The sequence below is a fragment of the Pseudopipra pipra genome, chromosome 15 (genome assembly GCF_036250125.1).
Source record: "Pseudopipra pipra isolate bDixPip1 chromosome 15, bDixPip1.hap1, whole genome shotgun sequence".
In the NCBI taxonomy this organism is placed as follows: Eukaryota; Metazoa; Chordata; class Aves; order Passeriformes; family Pipridae; genus Pseudopipra; species Pseudopipra pipra.
This window is the reverse complement of record NC_087563.1, coordinates 13,673,927-13,690,719: the sequence shown is the minus strand read 5'-3', so window position 1 is coordinate 13,690,719 and position 16,793 is coordinate 13,673,927. Positions and strand designations below refer to the sequence as shown.

The 16,793-nt window shown below is 50.3% G+C and overlaps 1 protein-coding gene and 1 long non-coding RNA gene across 3 annotated transcripts in view; one reads left to right on the top strand and one right to left on the bottom strand.

Annotated features, from left to right (window-relative positions):
- FAT2 (FAT atypical cadherin 2) overlaps window positions 1-11,297 on the bottom strand; it is a 56,879-nt gene extending 45,582 nt beyond the window's left edge. Inside the window, exon 1 of the mRNA XM_064672002.1 lies at window positions 11,003-11,297. The gene's annotated coding sequence lies outside the window, so the exon portion shown is untranslated. The remainder of the gene's footprint in view (window positions 1-11,002) is intronic.
- LOC135422649 (uncharacterized) overlaps window positions 1-16,793 on the top strand; it is a 58,282-nt gene that overhangs the window by 18,746 nt on the left and 22,743 nt on the right. The gene's annotated exons all lie outside the window — the stretch shown is intronic.

Sequence of the window (16,793 nt, the reverse complement as noted above, 5' to 3'; positions counted from 1 at the left end):
TCCTCCCTTCTCCATCTAAACTTCTCTCTCCACACAAGTTCTTGCAAAGTCTTTTCAAGAGTCAATATACAAACTGATTTTCTCTCCCTGTGCTACGGACTCTGTTGTCCTTCCCCAGAACTGATGCCCTGCTCTGTTGTACGAGTTCCTTCTGAATGGGCAGCTCCACAATGTGGCTTTTTCAACAGCTTTAGCTCAGGTTCTAGTCATGTCTCAGCTACCACAAAGCTCTTCTAATTCACAGGTCTGACCCTGTTGCCTCCTCTATGTGCAGGTTTCCAGCAAGACACTTTGACCATGTCACCCTCAGCCACTGAGTAATCTCCCTAGTTCCTCCCTTCTCTTGGCAAAGCCCCAGGGTCAGGATTCCTGCGGAGGATCTGCCATCCATGACCACCCGCCATCAACTTCCTTCTCTAACAACTCCCGAGCATCTGCGGCTCCATGATTTATCTCTGTGAACAAGGTGTATCAAAGTAGGAACCGGGGAGCACACATGTGATTAACAGGGATGTAACTCTATTAGTGAGCTTTGCGGAGCTTGTTAAAGGATCAAGGCCTGTTCTTTTCAAAAGCTAAGTGCGTGCTGCTGTGTGTGCACTTAGGGGTTGAAACCAGGGATAAGCTAAATATAGGTGCATATATTTCCCCTAGATATCCCTAGGAGATCTTTATCTAGAACTGTTTCTTCCTGTTTTAAATTTAAATTATATATCAAGTACCTGCCAGTCATTTGGCACATTCCTAATTTAAACAGGGAAGACTTGTTTTTCCAGACACTTTTTCAAGACTCATCTCTTTAAGAGCCAGAACTAGTCCAATTTATAAGTCAAGCTGAATGTTAGGAACAAATTGTCAGAGTCCAACTAACAATGTGTGTCATATTCTCTTACTGAGATATCTAATTACCGATAAATACCAAGCTGTAAATGTCATACTTCCTTCAAATCCTTTTCTCCTTCATACACTGATGCCAACTATCCAGAAATCTCCCTGTTGTGGTCATTCCTTTTTGAAACAAATGGTCTGAAGCTGAAGTGAAACTACCAGGATTTGTAGAAAAATCAACACAATTCGGTTTTCACAAAATTCAGACTCATTTTCTTTTATGACATCATTTCACACTTCTAGGAAATACAACAGAATCCCAAATGCACAGCAAATGAAAGAAAATCTTGGAGGGCAGGGATAGGTGACCCAGAAAGGCATGTGGTTCCTTCTGAGAAGCTGAAAACCACGCTCTTAAAAGCTCTGCTTGTTGCTTGTTACTTAACAGCGCTTCAGAGTTCTGCAGCATGTAGGGACTTGCCTAGAGCTGCTCCCTTCCAACATTTTCAACTGCTGAACTTGGGAAGAAGATGTAGGAATGCTGCGTGCGCGCGTGTCTGCGAGGGCTGTGGAGCAGGATAAATCACAGGCAATTCAGCGTGGAATAAGAACAGCAGAATAAAACAGCAACAAAAACCAGTGATATTCCATGAACAACAGACTTAATGAACCTGATTGCTTTGTATCTGGGCTAATTGACTTTTTAATTGAATTGTACTGAAACGGCAATGTGAACTCATCTCTTGTAAGACATCAGAGAACCCACAAAGCAGAGACGTTATGAACTCCACAACCACAAGAAAAGCTGGAGCTAGAGCACATGCCTTCTTGGGCACCAGCAATTCAATATGGGAGGATAACCTTGAGCAAGGAGTGGGTTTTCTGGCGTTTAACAAGATGAAAACTTTCTTCTGAATCTCTCCTGGAACGTACTTAAACTCATTCTCGCCTGTATATTTCCTAAGATCTAAGAAGGGCTGCACTTACATTGGTGTTTTTCCCTCTGTGGGGGTATTAGCAGGGTTTTACTCCTCTGTCCAGGTAATTATTTGGCAAAACCTGTTGTGACCTCATATTTCTGAGAGCTTTGCTCTCAATTACAAGCTGGGCTGAAAGCAATCAATGGCTTCAGCAGTTATTATGAGGGATGGAGAGTGACTACGCATCTGGGGCATGAGGCAGAAGCCTCATTTCCTCTGGAAATGATCTGAAACTTTGAAAGGCACAGACAAAACTTAGGGAGAATTGTTTAGAAGGCATCACCATCAGCTTTGGAAGTCTAAGAGTTTCTCTTTGTGTCAGGACCATGCTCAAAGCCTGAACAATAGCATAGAGAGTCTGTCATGTCCCCTGACAGCACCTGCATGTGCTCTGAGACGTGGTATTTCACCACCTTTCATATTCCACGCGCATCCGGTTGGACAATTTCTATACCAATCAATATTGCTGGGAAATCCTATCACTGTTTGAGCAGTTCCAGACAAGCCCATGTTTGTTGTCTCTTATTTCATCCTTTGACAAAAGAATGAGATGAAGAGGGTTGCAGTCACCAGTGTCCTTCAAGAGCTGACCTACTCCAGTTGAGTGTCCTGGGGCTTCCTGGACAGCTCATAATCTCCCACCCTGGGCCTGGAAACCATCACCTACTACTTCTAACCTGTAGTAGGCTACGTGGGGAAGCAACAATGCACTGGAGGCCTTGTTTCAAAGGCCGTGGAGAAGCTCAACAGAAAAATGGGGGACAGTGCTCTGAACAGAGGGGAAATCTGGTTAACTGCTGCTTTGGCTCAGCTCCAGGAAAGCCCTGTTGGGACTGACCCTGGAATGCGACAGTAACGGACGAGCAGAAATGAGGTGGGTTTCTATGACTTTTGCTCTGTGGGTGGGAAAGCTGTATATAGTGTCAAAACAGCAAAAATATCAATTTAAGAGCCCTTAAAACCCCAGTTGTAGGTGGCTACCAAGGAAGGGCAGCACTGCCAAGCTCAAGGGTCCTTGCAATGGAGTTCAAGGATCTCCATGCTGAAACTGGGTGAAGTCACCTGCCTGCAACAGATTTTTTGTATAGACTTAAGAGAACTATTTCTCCTGTTTTTCTGAGCTGTGCTACCCCCGACTCTGTGCTGACAATAAGTGCATGATCCATGGCACCCATGGCAAAGGGCCATACCCACTTCAGGGCTGCCAAATCAGCAGCAAGCCTGTAACACTTGAACACTCTCACCAGGCTCTGGTCTCTCATCTGATGGCATCAGTTATTTCTACTCCTGAGAGCTCTCCACTTCTCTCTTTCATGGCTCCCCTGGGCACAGATGCCCTCCTGGAGCTGGCTGCACATGGGCAGGCAGATGTGTTGGAGAAAGATCATCGGTGGGATGGAGTGCAGAAGGTAAGGCACACTCCCGACTGAGGGAAATACCAGGGCATCATTATGTGGTGATTCAACCTCCTTTCCTAATCACCAGGCGAGGATCAGAGAGCCTGGAGGGGCTTCGCCCTCAGCTCTGTAGATGCAAACTCCCCACAAAGCGAGTAAACAGTCGGTGTATCTCTAATCAGAGCATAAGCGCGCGTCTAAATTTAACATCCAAATTGTGATCCTCTGTCAAAGACATGCCCAAATCTGTTGGTTTGAAATGAAGGAACAAACACGGTGCTGAGATCCAAAGTGTGTGCGTGGGGAGGCTGTGGAGAGAGGTGATTTGGGGGGACTGGTGCAGGCCAGGGCTATTCTGGCCAGCTGGGGCATGGCCCGGGAGGGGGTCCTCTGGGGGGTCCTGCAGGGGTCTCCTGCAACGTGTGGGCTGCTGTGTTTGTTGGCCATATTGCAGAAAAGTGCTGCAGCCTGCCAGGAAACAGGTGTGGCCCCAGCCCCACCTTTTGATTCCCTTCAAGAGGAGCATTTAAAAACAATAAAAACCCAAAACACAAAACAAAGCGAGTACTGACTGCACTGTGAGCAGCATTCTCCTCACAAGCTGTGGTGGGGGCTTGGCCCAAAGTTTTGAGATCAGAAGATTAAAGAAAAATCATTATTTCCATTGAAAAATAAGAACAACTGTTCCCTTTCTACTCTTTTACCAGCATGTATCCCAGGTTCTCTTTCTTCCTCTTCCTTTCTCTGTTGCTTTCTTCCCCCACCTCCCTCCATTTTCTCTCCCTCTTTTCCTCACTACAAGAAACAGTCTCAACCATCCCCAAACACATCAACTTCTTTGTCAGAGCCTACAAGACCCTGGAGCTCAGGGAAAGGAGATGAGATTGGTTGTTCAAGTAATCTGTGATAGGGCAGTTTAATGGTGGGTCTGAATTTCAGTGGTCATTGGGGAACAGAGACAGACCAAAGGGAGTAAATCCTATAAGGCTTTGGGAAAGTGAATAAGAGATGAGACACTATCTTCTCCTGGTCTGGGCGGTAGCTGAGCAGAAGGGGTTCAGCTACAGTTGGGACAATATCCTTACAGCTGCCTGCCAAATTGGATCAACCAGAAAGCCACCCCTGGGTTTTCAGTGTTGGAAAGTCACAGAGTTTAATGCACGATTTGTTGAGCCATGTCCGTGAGATGTTTTGCTTCCCAGCACTGAAATAACACGTGTACACCCTGCTTGGGGGCTGGGCTACTGGGTTAATGTTTGGCCTCTCCTCTGCCACAGCGATGCTGGTGAGAATTGGATCCTTTTCCATTTGGTGAGTTCCCTGATGGCCGCTCACAGTCAGCCCTACCAGGTTTGAATTCCCTGTGGAGATGGGAATTTTCTGAACTGTTTTCTTAGACTTTGAAGAAACAAACAAACAAAACCATCCCATCCTTGGAGATCCTGCTCCTGCATTCTGTTGTGCAGTCTCTGCTTGGTTTTGCAGCGAAGCAGAAGAAATACATCCTGGAGGTACTACACAAAGCCAGAAAACTAATGAAAAGAGCCCCTGAAGTTATGGCGTTTCCTTCCTCAGTGTATCTCGGGGTTTTCCAGCGCCTGTGGATGGCTTTCTTAGGGCTGATGTTTGCAGAACTGCTTGCACCAGCCTGCTTGGGGGCTCTGTTAGTGTGGGTGCAGCTTTTTGCTGGACTTGCAGATTCCAACCAGGCACAGTTGGGCTGCTCCTTCCCCATCTCGACTTTCCAATCTCTGAATGGCTTGGATAGACTCTTGGAAATTGTTTCCAGGTTGTTGGACAGCCTGGAGCAAGGCGACTGATCATGTAGAACCTGGTGCATGTGGCTTTTACAACCAAGGTCTGCCCTTGCTTGGAGTGTCCCATGAAATGTTGCTCCTGTCAGACAGAGAGTGGTTGTGGAGCAGTGCCAGACCCTGTGCCTGTTGGTAGATCTGGTGCTGAGACACCCTTTTTCTGTAGTCAGGCTGTATTGCTGCAGAGGTTGGTAAAAATGCTTCGCTCTTGAGACAGCACGGCCTTCCCTGGGCCTGGTCTGCTGTGGCCAGTGGACCTGAGGGGTCCTGTCAGGATCACCATTCAGGGCTGACAGTGGGAGCATGGTGAGATGCTGTCCCTTGAGTGGTGCAAGACATGGTTTGGTTGAGCAGGAGAGGAGAGAGACAGATGGCCTTCCATGTGGGAAGGGTGACTGGGAAGGCTTCAGTTACTGTGATGTCTAGCTCCATCTTCTCCCATACAGCTGCATGCTTTTGCCACCTTTGTTAACTGTGCCACATTTCACAAGTTGGATGCTCAGATGCATTCTGGCTGTAAAGGCCCCTCCGTAACACCTTACTGTGGCCTCCTCCAGACAGCCACTCACTCACTTCCCCCTCAGACATCTCACCCATTACCCCATCCCTGGGGCTTTGGCTGTGCCCTGCTGCTCTACCTGCTCCCTTGTATGACCCTTCACTGGAGCAAACAGGTGCTATGTGTCTTTGCCTCCAAGTCATCCTCTGTCCATGAGTCAAGGCATCACCTTGTATGCAAAGCCAAAGGCTTTCTCTTGCCACCCTTCCACCTGTGATTGGCACTTCTGTCCACTGCTCTGTGAGGAACCCAAGGAGAGATGGATTTTGTACTGCTGCCAACACCTAATCCTGGCTCAGATATGTCACCTTGCTGAGGCTTCTGTCATTGTTGTAAGCTCATCTGTTAGACACACAGGAGAACTTGAACAGGCTTGAAATCTCTGTAGAGTTGTAAGGGTCAGTGATCTGTATCTGTCTTAGCATTGCAACATCACTCTAGAGCAAGAGTTAGTTGAGCAGCTCCAGAGCTGTGGAGGTGTGCCTAGGGAACCTTGCAGTGCCAACTTCCTTGCTGCTGGTTCCTGTTCCAGGGAAAGTGTGACATCAGGGAGGTGGACTTGCTTGTGCCATGGGCAGGGGAAGCATCCTTACACATTATTCCTAATCCCCTTCCTCCGCTCTCTTCAGTAGCAACAGGGTAAATCCTGCCTGTGATCCAGAAGCTGCCACTGCACAGGTAACCAGGGAGGCGTTGAGGGATGGACAAGGACAGCCGCTAGGACAGCCCGGAGATGCAGAGGAGACAGCAGATCCCACTGGTGGCTCTCATGGGAGCGGGGTACTGGCTGCCTGAGATGAGAAACAGCCCTGGGGGCTGGAGCAGGGTAGTACCAGTGGGAAGGGGGCTTGGCAGAAGCTGCTCATCAGGCAGGGTGTGAGGGGCCCTGGGGTTGGGCATCACAGTGCAGCTGCCCAAACATGTTGGCATGAGAGCCAGCTGGAGCGTGTCAGGTATTCACGTGAGTGTGCCCCAACTCTGCTGCTGCTGGGACTGTGCACCTCTCACTCTGATTCAGCTCCCACAGAGGTTGTTAGCACCAAGGACCACATATGTTGGTCACTGCAAACTAGCTGGCCCAGCAGGTGTGCCATGACCATCAGGATGTGAGAGCCCACAAGGAATCCTGGGTCCTTCCTTGATTGCTTTCTCCTGCCAAAACTCATACCGAGTCTTTCACATTTTCCTTACGCTTGAGATGCAAGTTATCTCGCACTGATAATCACTGCCCTGTCTGCAGACTGCTGAAAAAAGCTGGTTTGTGGGACCACATTGTCAATCCTCCCTGCTAGCTTTTGGATCCACTGGCCACTTTTAGCCAAATTTAACCAGATATGTAAAGACTTGAAAGGAGTTAGGTTTGCACAAGCTTGTGAAAAGTAGCAAGAGAGAGGAGAGAAATCCAAATTAGGACTCCCAGCTGGAAGAAAAGGCTCTAATGTGAGCCCAACCCGATTATTAGACATCAGAGAATCCACACAAGAGGGAGCGCCCCAGGCAACCAAGCTTCATGAATTCTGCTGCTCGCAAAACAGCTGTTTATTTAGGTGCTGCAAAGCCTGTGAGATTTTTCTGAGGCCTCAACACAGAACTCCCACCAGAGCTGTGAATCCAAATTGGGCTCAGTTCACTCCAGCCTGAAGAGAGAAGCAGCTCTGTCCAGTGTTGAAAGGGCTCTGACCCTGAGCTGTCTGACCATGTGAGTCCTCATCCTCACCTTAACTCAACCTGGATGTTTGTAATGAGGACACTGGCCTCATCACCTGAGTGCTGGTAGTCCTCTGATGCCCTTTCTGTGATTCCCTGTGGGGAACATGCATGTCATCCTGCAAGTGGTAAAATTTGTTGGGAAGGAGCCCAAGAGCATCTTGGCATGAAGAGCTGTGTGAGGGACCTTGTACCCCGCTGGATGCAAGTGAGGAGCCCCAGCCCCCAGCAGGACACAGACTGCTCAGCTTCTGCCTGCCCTGCAGCACAGCCCTGGCCACCGTGCCTCCCCTCTCACCTTTTCTCTCCTACCAGGCAGTTCTCATTCACCCACAGACCTGCCCCTGCACTGATACCACGATCTTCTCGTTCCCCTGCCCAGCACCCTGCTGGTCTTTCCCTTCTGGTGCCCGAAGGTGAGCACGGAGAGCAGCTTTCTGCTCTGCCTGCAGTCGCTCTCGCTCTGTTGCCATCTGTCTGCCTTGCACCGCTCCTTCCCGTCCCTTTCCTGTGTTTGGAGGCACCGTAAGGACACAGCGAATGAATGAGACAATCGGGGCATGATCCTCCCTTGTAAAAGGATGGCTGTCCAGGACGCCAGCAACTGTGCCACAAAAATTCCCTGCAGCAGACATTTATTGAATGCAAAGCGATACCTGCAAGCTGATAGAAAGCCTTCAGCTCTCAGACCTGCCTACAGCAGCTCACCTCCTGTGCTGCGTCCACACTGTCAGACAACCTGATGCAAGGCCAGCCCCTGACCTAGGGAGCTTAGGGTTTCACTGGAGAAAACATTAACCCCCCGGACAGGCATGTTTGCCCAGGCTGGTCTCATTGCCACAATGTGTCCTTGTCAGCTCTCATTATGCTCCCAGCACAAGTCAATACCTCCTGCTCTGGACACTCTGCTGCAAACACATTCCTCAAAGCTCCTGCCATTGCAGCACCTCTGTGGAATCAGCAGCTGTGCATGGACACTGCTTGGAGCACCTGTGACAACCAGGCTGGGCACACAATGTCCCTGTCAACCTGAGCCATATGGAGTATCTATTCACGGCATAACCAAGCTGCCTGACTCACAGCATCCATCCAAGGTGCAACCTAGTCAGTCCAAAATAGTCCCACAAGGTAAGAGCATCAAAACAGCCATGTTTGGCCATCTCTCTGTATTGTCTCTCCCAAAATGGCCAGTTTTGATTGCTTAGTGGGGGAGCATAAGAAACAAGGCATGTGTAACTTGCTCCTTCTCCCACTTTTCAGCATCAATGCAAATACATGGTTGTTCTTGGGCTGTTGCATTTACTAACTTCCAATGGAGCTATCCATCCTAAATGGATCAAAACCTTGTTTGAAGCCAAATACACTTTTGGCCTCTGCAGTATCCTGAGCAATTTGTTCCAGTATGCCCTCTTCCTTTAGTTTGTTTCAACTCTATTGCTTGTTCGTTTCTGAGCTACAAACCTTCCTAGCAGCCCTTGCACCCTGCCCCTCCCCAGAGCTCCTACTTCCAAGAATTAGGGAAGAAAGTTTCTTTGCTAATAAACCAGTACCTGCCCCATTGCCAAGGAGAAAGTGTGGTTAGAGGAAAAATTGCTTGCTCAGCAAATAGAAAAAATAAAAAGAACTAAGGGGTATTTGATCCCCTTATGTTTGTCCACGATACAGAAGGAAGCCCACTACTGCTCAAGGTGCAGCTGCACTCGCATACTCCACACGTGGCAAAAAACAAAGCGAGGTGCAGGGACCAGGGAATGCCATTGCTGCAGCATGGAGGTAGCTGGAACAATCCTCTAGGACTTGCCTTGGAGCAGTTGGCAGGAGCACAGGATGCAAAATGCATTAGTTTCTAACAGATGTTTGATTCCAGGTGTTATGCCTCCTTTGAACTCTCCCTTCGTACATGAACGATGCTTGTTTGTTTGGAGGGCTGGGAGATGCACCGGTTTGAGAACATTAGGATTTGAAATACATCCGTGGTGTGAGCTGTAGCTGAGGGAAAGGCTCAGGAGAAGGGCAGATCCTGCTGCGCTCTCCCCTCCGCAGGCAGGGCGGTTGGGCTCACTTTTGGAATGTTATGGAGCATGTTAGAGCACAACAGGCAGATGGGGAGAAGGAGAGATTGAACTCCCTGGCTGGGTTAGAGACCCTGCTCAGACCCTCAGGAACCCTAACCCCTTATCAGACAGGCGGATGTCCCTGAATGTTCCCGGTGAGGGGAGGTGTGCTGCATATTAGGAGATGATAAGGGTACACAATACCAAGCCCAGTGACTTTGCTGTCCCGAATACCGAGACAGCCCAGCCTTCCTCAGGAGCCCCATACAGACTGTTTGCTTTCCATCCCAAGGCTCTGATAACCTCCCAGGTCTGTCTAGCTGACAGCCTGGAGAGCCGTGGCAGCTCCCTACACATCCCCTGCCCGCTCTTTGCCCCTCTGAGTGCTGGAACAGAGGAAGCAGAGGGGTCCAAGTCCTACTGCCTGGGTCCTGGGCAAAGCCCTGTTGGCCACAGCCCTGCTTGCCCAGTAGAGCCTGCCCAGCTCCAGCCACCACACAACCTGAGTTTCCACACATCCTGGAAACTCTCAGCCCTTTGCAGCCACAAGCCCAAAGGAGCAACAGCTTCTTTTAAGGGTTTTCCCCAAAGCAACCCCTGTCGTGTAACAGCTGATCTTTGCCCCTCTGGAGTGCTGTGCTCCACCGAGTCTGCCTTTAATTCCCCGGGAGGCTGATTAGCTGATAACTGCAGTTTGGAAGGGCACTGTTGGCTCCAAGTACCCAAGCCTCCCTCCCTGTATTTCCACCTCTTTTCTCAGTGCTGCACATGTACATAGGAAATAATTCCTCCATGCCCTGAACTGGGACTAGGCTTGCTCTGGGATTCCATCTTATTTTGTCATAAGGCACCTGATAGTGAACAAAGGTGACGAGGTACAAACACACACGCGTTTACAGGCACTCCCACGTGAAGTGGGGACAGTGGCTCTGGCTTCAGCTCCCCAGCTCTGCTGCCTGTCCCCCCTAAGGGGAACGAGGGTAGGCAAGGAGCTCTCACCTGCGCATGCAGGGAAACGCCAGCACTGTGACTACACTCAGGGATCCCCAAGGCACAGCCCAATTCCAGGTGACACTGGAAACGGCTTAATGGGGAATGCGGGGACAGAGCTTGGAGCAGTATTGCCTCACCCCAGTAAGTGAGGCTGTACATGGCCAACAGCTGAGCCTACAGCCGGACGCCATCAGTGCTGCTGTCCCAGCTCATCCATTTCTTCCAGCACAAGCTTGTTCCCTGCAGAAATCCTGCCCCGTTCAGACACCTGGAGTGCTTCTCTCTTCAACCCCTCCACACCTGCCTTGCTCTGCAGCGTCACTTTTGCCTCTGATACTTGGAGCCCACCTGCTTGCACTGGCTGCAGCCTGCTAAAGATTCCAGCTAAGACCAGATGCAAACTCAGTGCAAACACGGATGAAGCTTTTCCAGATTCCTTCCATAACCTCCCATGCTAGGGCTGCCAGAAGGAAGGAAGAGGTGAAGGGCTCTCCCTCTGCATCCCAAAGCTCTCTCTGTAGGATAAGGCTGTTTCCAGCAAAAGTTACTCACATGCAAAAGAAGTTTCATGACTAAATCTCTGCATCCTCCATGCCTCCCTCCATCCATGCTGTACAGACTGCTCCCTGAGTCATTTCAACTTCCCACACCGGCGAGCAGCGTGCCTTACCTGTTGCAACAGGAGAGACCTCTCCTGAAGTTTACTGCCTCTCTGCTCCCTCCGCTGAAAATCCTCTCCCGCAGCAGCACGTGGCTGGCTGCTGGGGGTCCATGGTGCTTGCAGATCAGAGGAGAGGGCTCCGACAAACTCCCGCAAGAAGGGATTTTCCTGGCTGAAACTCCGGCAGCACCGGTCGGGAGCAGCAAGGGAGAAAGTTGCAGGGGGTGGAACTCCCTCGCTGAAGAACCAGCCCTTCCGTGACGGGCTGGAGGTGGAGGAAGAGGAGAGGCATCGCCCTCTCCCTCGCTGGAGAAGTGAAGTTGTGTGTGCGCGCGTGTGTCTGTCAGAGCTGGGCAAGGACCCAAGCCTTAGAGCCAAATAATTGCAGAGCTTTTTACTGTTAGATTAACTAGTATTGCCATGAAATCCAGGACCTCAACTGCAGGAGGGGGGGGGAGGGTTGGGATATGTCAGGTAAATCCCTCCAACACACCTGAAAAACCCAAAGATTGTTTTTTAACTAGCTGCCAGGTGGGTGTTGTAAGGAGGGATGGGGGGAAGGGGGTGGGGGAAACCTGAATCTGCCCTCAGAGCAGCTGCGTGAGGAGAGGCACTTTGAAGGTTGTTGTTGTTTGTGTTGGGGGAGCCCCCAGAAACCCCGACTGCCGCCAATAAGCCCCAGGGCGCTCAGTGCTGCACAGGCAGAGGATGAAAAGGTGGTCCCTGTCCTGAAAAGGCGGGAGGCAGAGAAAGGAGAGGGAGGCAGCCAGGGGAGATGGCAGCACAGGGAGACCAAACAATGCATGGGAACTTTGGGGGGATTTTCTTGGTACAGAAAGAGCATCCTGACTCTGGGGGTGTTCTTCAGGGCCGGACCAAAGTGGAACGACATGGACCCTGATGAGGGTAGCTTCAGTCCTCTTTTGTTCCAGTCTCCTTCCCTCTCCCCTCCTCTTTCCATCCCAACCCCCAGTAAATACTAACATGCCCCCTTTGGATTGCAATGAAGTTTGAACAGATGCAGGGGTAGGACTTAATGTTCAGGTTTAGGTGAAGTTTCCCCTGCCTCTATTGTGGTTTTGCAGAAGAAATTACCAGAAAGCTTTCTGTATGGTTTTAGGAAAACAAAACAAAGTAAAGAATATGGAAACTTGACAATTTTAACTTTAAACTGCATAGGTGCCCAGCTGCTCCTTGTGAGGCTCCATGCAGGGGACATTGATGACAGTGAGCACAGGAGTGAGTGGAGAAGAGAGACAGAGCCCATTAACATCCCATTTGAGGAGGAGTGGTTTGTGCAAACCTGCACCTTACTAGTCACTAGAAATACCCTGGGACAGCAGGCTATGGATCTTCTGGCCACACATACAGTCTCAACTGAAACCTGTCTCAAGCTAGATGCTATCAAATGAAATCACACAACGCCACATGATTTCATGGTGCAAATCCAAAAAGATGTGAAGAAGTTGACCCATGATATATTGAACTGTTTAGGGTTGTTGGTGGAGGTGAGTGAGAGTAATATGGTAAATTCATCAGAAAATGCAGTTTTGCTGGAATCAAAATTGGTCAGGAATTTAGATTAAATCTAGGAAACAGTTTGTACCAGGGATGAGAGAGGAAATGTGCACAGTGTGGTGAGACTGAATATCTCCCTGGGGTCACCATGGGACAGTGCAGGATTGGGAACTCTACTAGCTTTTGTGCTACTGTTCATGTTGGGTGCTCTGCTCACAGCATCCTAACTCCACTTGGAAAATGATTTCAAGCCCGTTCAGGCCAAGAAATAGTTTGAATTGAATGAATTGAATGGGAAGAAGGCAGAAATCCAGTTGGATTTACACTTGCAGCTTGTCCATTTTTCCAGCTGGTTTATTCAGATGACTTGTAGGGGAACGTGCAGTGAAGTTTTGAGGAATCTAAAAGTGACAGTAGAGATAATAGTACTCTGATATTGCAAATCAGCTCTTCTTTAAGGTGTCTCATGAGAGGAGGCCAGGTGATCAGTCATTAATGGCAATGGGAGGTGCATTTGGGAGGAATGAAAGGAAAAGTTCCTTCATGCAGCTGCGTGTCTCGCAGCCGTGGAAGGCGAGAAAATCAGGTACTGGTGGCTGGATTTCAGTGGGGCTGACGCAGAGCTCGGAACAATACTTGTATTATATTTAGACATACCAAGGTACAAGTGAGCAAACCTCTGGCTTCAGGGCATCAGCTGATTGCTACAAGAACCAGCATTTCCCTGTGTTTGGAGCCTTTCACAACTGGCCAGGTGCCTTGTTCCTTTTGCTTGTGTCTGGAGCAGTGGGGACTCCTGGAGACACTGGATTCGGGGACTTGGTCTCATCTGGTGTAGCAAGGTGTGAACCCTCAGCTAGTGCTGATCTCAGCAAGGCAAGACAATACCAAATGTACCAGATGGTTTAATAATAAGAAATGCTGCCTTTCCTAATAAATCACGGCAATGGGGTGAGCAGCAATCTAGCTATGGGGAAGAGACCCCAAAATCCTGATATTATATTATCCTCATATCACATTAATAGTTAGCTAGGACACTAAGATGGACTCTTGCTTTCCATACAAAGGCAAACATGGTCTCTTAGGGCCCATTTAGATTGATTACTATCTCAATGATCCAGGAAGGACAAAAAGCACACAAGAACTTCTCCAGAGGTCCAGAGAAGCTGTTAATTCTGTATCAGTGGTGGGTGAGAGCCTGGGACTGGTGAAAACTTTCTGGCTCTGCCTCCTTAGCTCTCCTGCTTAACTTGAAGTCAGGCTGGGTTGGGAAAAAAAGTGTTGTGTTTATCCCAACAAGCAACTCCTGCTCCTGCAGAAAGGGGTGGGTTGCAGAATTACCTGTGATTGCAAGCAGAGAGGATTGGCCTGGCTTAGGGAACTGTGCCAGGAGGAAAGAAAGAAGATGGAGCTGTGCATGATGCCTGGCTTTGCCCTGAGTCCTTCTTCACACTGCTCAGGCAGTCAGTCAAACAAGCCAACAAAAGCTTCCTAAGCTGATGTCAACATTACATGCCACCATGTCCCACTGTCGGGATCTCACACCATCAGATGCAATGGGACCTTTTCCAGGGTGCAGGAAATGCCAGAGCTCCATCACTTGGCTGGCAAGGGCGCTCTTTTCTCCTTAATCAAGGGGAGAGATTTTTATTTCCTGGTTCCACCCAAGATCTCCATGTGATAAAGACAAGATGTTCTGCTGTGGGTTACCTGCACACAAAGTTTTGCAGTGAGGCAGCATGTTCAGGCTGGGGTAGGGAAATCACCATGGGCCCCTCTGGACCAACAAGAAACACTTATAGGGGCCTCCCTGCCATTGGCTGTACCTACTCACTGCCCTGGGGACCAGACCTGCCTGCCTCCTGAAGACATGCCTGCAGGCCCATCTTCCAGCTTATTCTCCTAAACATATGCCCTTCCTGGCCAGCACTTGTGACTGGCCCCACTGGGGTGTTGCCTCCATGGACTTGGAGGTCAGGGCATTGCTGTTGAGATGTGGCACTGGATTGTTTCTCTAAACCCTTCTGCCCTCAGAAACAGACATGATGGGGTGACCCCTTTGATCATCCCTCCTGAGGGTCTGGTGCCCTTTGGGCGAGTTGGCCCACCCAGTATCTGGAATGCTTCAGCTGTTGTGTTGAGTGGGCAGCTGGACTCCTGGTGGGCACTTCCTAAACAATCCCAGCTCCCATTGCTATCCCATGATATATCAGTCCACCTCCAAATCTACAGCAAATGTCCACTCAGGGGTGTGCTGGGATCTGTGAGTTACCTCTCTCGGGAACAAACAACTTCGGTTTCCCCTTTGCAAAAATTAGAACTGGTCTGTGTGTCTGGCCCTTCAGCCCCAGCATCTGCTGCACTGCACTGCTCTGTGGGTATGTTTGCATGGGAACGTGCAGGGACTTGCAAGGGAAGGGGCGATTATCTGCCTGGAACGGCGGCAGCGTTTTCCCCAACAAGCGTGAGCGTGTGCTGGGGGCGGGGAGGATCCAGCCCTGTGTAGGGATCGGCTCCCTGTGCTGTGTCTGTACTGCAACCTCTTTGACCAGCGCTGATGGTAACCCTCCCTGAGCTGCTCCAGTGAGTCAGGATTGTTCCCATGGAGCTGCAAACCGCCCTACAGGCATTATCCATGGGGGAACGAGGGGGGTGCTGTTTCGAGGGGGATATCTGGGTTGCATCTGTCATCTCCTTGGAATCTCCCAAGGGGCAGAGTGTGGATCCATCTCTCCCTTTCCAGTGGACTCTCCCAGGGGTAATAAAACCCCCTGAATCGCAAACCCAATTCTCACTCTGGTACTCATCCTTTATACCTGATGCAAATTTGAACTGGGATTTCCTTAGACCAGCTCCAGGTTATCCTTGCCTGAGGTCCAACAGGAGTCCACTGATGAGTAGATTTGACTCAGGCCACCCATCATACTTAGTTTTGGGAATAGAGACTGGTGCTGGTCCTCTGGTCTCTCCTACACTCAGTGTAGGCTCCCGTAAGTCACCTTTGTGAGGTTGAATGCCGTGTAGTCCCTGCCCTTAGCCCATGGAGCTCATGCTGAGTCAGGTCCCCCACTCCACAAGGCTGTTGTGTGGGACAGATCAAACGCAACAGATGACTAAGAGTGAAGTACTTGAGATTGTTGGCAGTGTTGGACTGGAATCCAAGTCTCTTTGGGCCCTTTGTGGGGTAATATCGACTGCTGTGGCACGCTCCCCTCGTTGGCTTCTCACCAAGGATGATGCACGCTGATTCCTACAGGGCACTGCTGACAGATCCCTTGCCCCTTTAAAAGAGATGAAGTCATCTGCCTCCGAAGCCATCTGGCACCAGGACAGTCAGAAGCTCAGCGCAACAGAAGGCTGGGATGTCAGCCCACGGAGGGGATGTCATCGCTCTACAGACAGATGGGACCCTGATGGGATGGGGCGAGATGCTGCGCGAGGCCCCAGGAAGAAGGTTCGGTGTTGCAGGGAAGGCAATGAAGACCTGCCGGCAGAGTCCCAGGGTGTGCCATGGACCCACTTCCATTGTCTGTGCCGAGCGGAGCCCCCCTGGGAGTTGGGAGCTGTGCATTGTCCTGGGAAGACAACGGGCTGTACCACAGCTCTCGTCATGGGGTGAGCTAGCGAGTCAGCGTGTCTCCTCCTCCCCCTCATCCGTGTGCACAGAGCAGGCATTAGCTCATCCCGAGCCAATGGTCCTGTGCCGGATGGCTGATCTCATCGCTGGCGGGGCTGGCGGTGACTGAATCCGGAGCCGCGTGTGACTGTGCTCTCCGCGGGGCGGCCGTCGGGACAGCGTGGGGAGTGGAGTCACCATGGCCCTGCAAGGCATGGGGAAATGATCTCAAGCAAAACTGCCCACCAGACTTGAGTGGGTGGTGGGGGAAGAGGCAAACTCCTTGCCAGCGTGCCAAGGGAACAGCCTCTCGCTTCCAGGTCTGGCAGCAGGTTTCTCTCTCAGTTTCTGAGGTAGTATCACTGACCATTCCCAGGATGCCTCTTGTATCACAGACTCCCTAATCCTCCTAACTTAATTAGTGCAGAAGCTGGTCCTCTTCACAGGACTTTGCTAGGTCATGCTATTGTGCACTAGGAATGTGCCAGGCCACCATAAGTCTTTCTCAGGTTACTACACTAGATCCCCTTCTCCCCAGCGTGCACTGCAAGGCATGGTGGCTTCCAGCCAAAGCAGGGACCCAGTAAGTCTCTCCTCATGACCCAGTTTCTCAGGAAGGAGCTGGGGCTGTAATGGGCTGGATTAACACAGAAATGGCTCTCCATT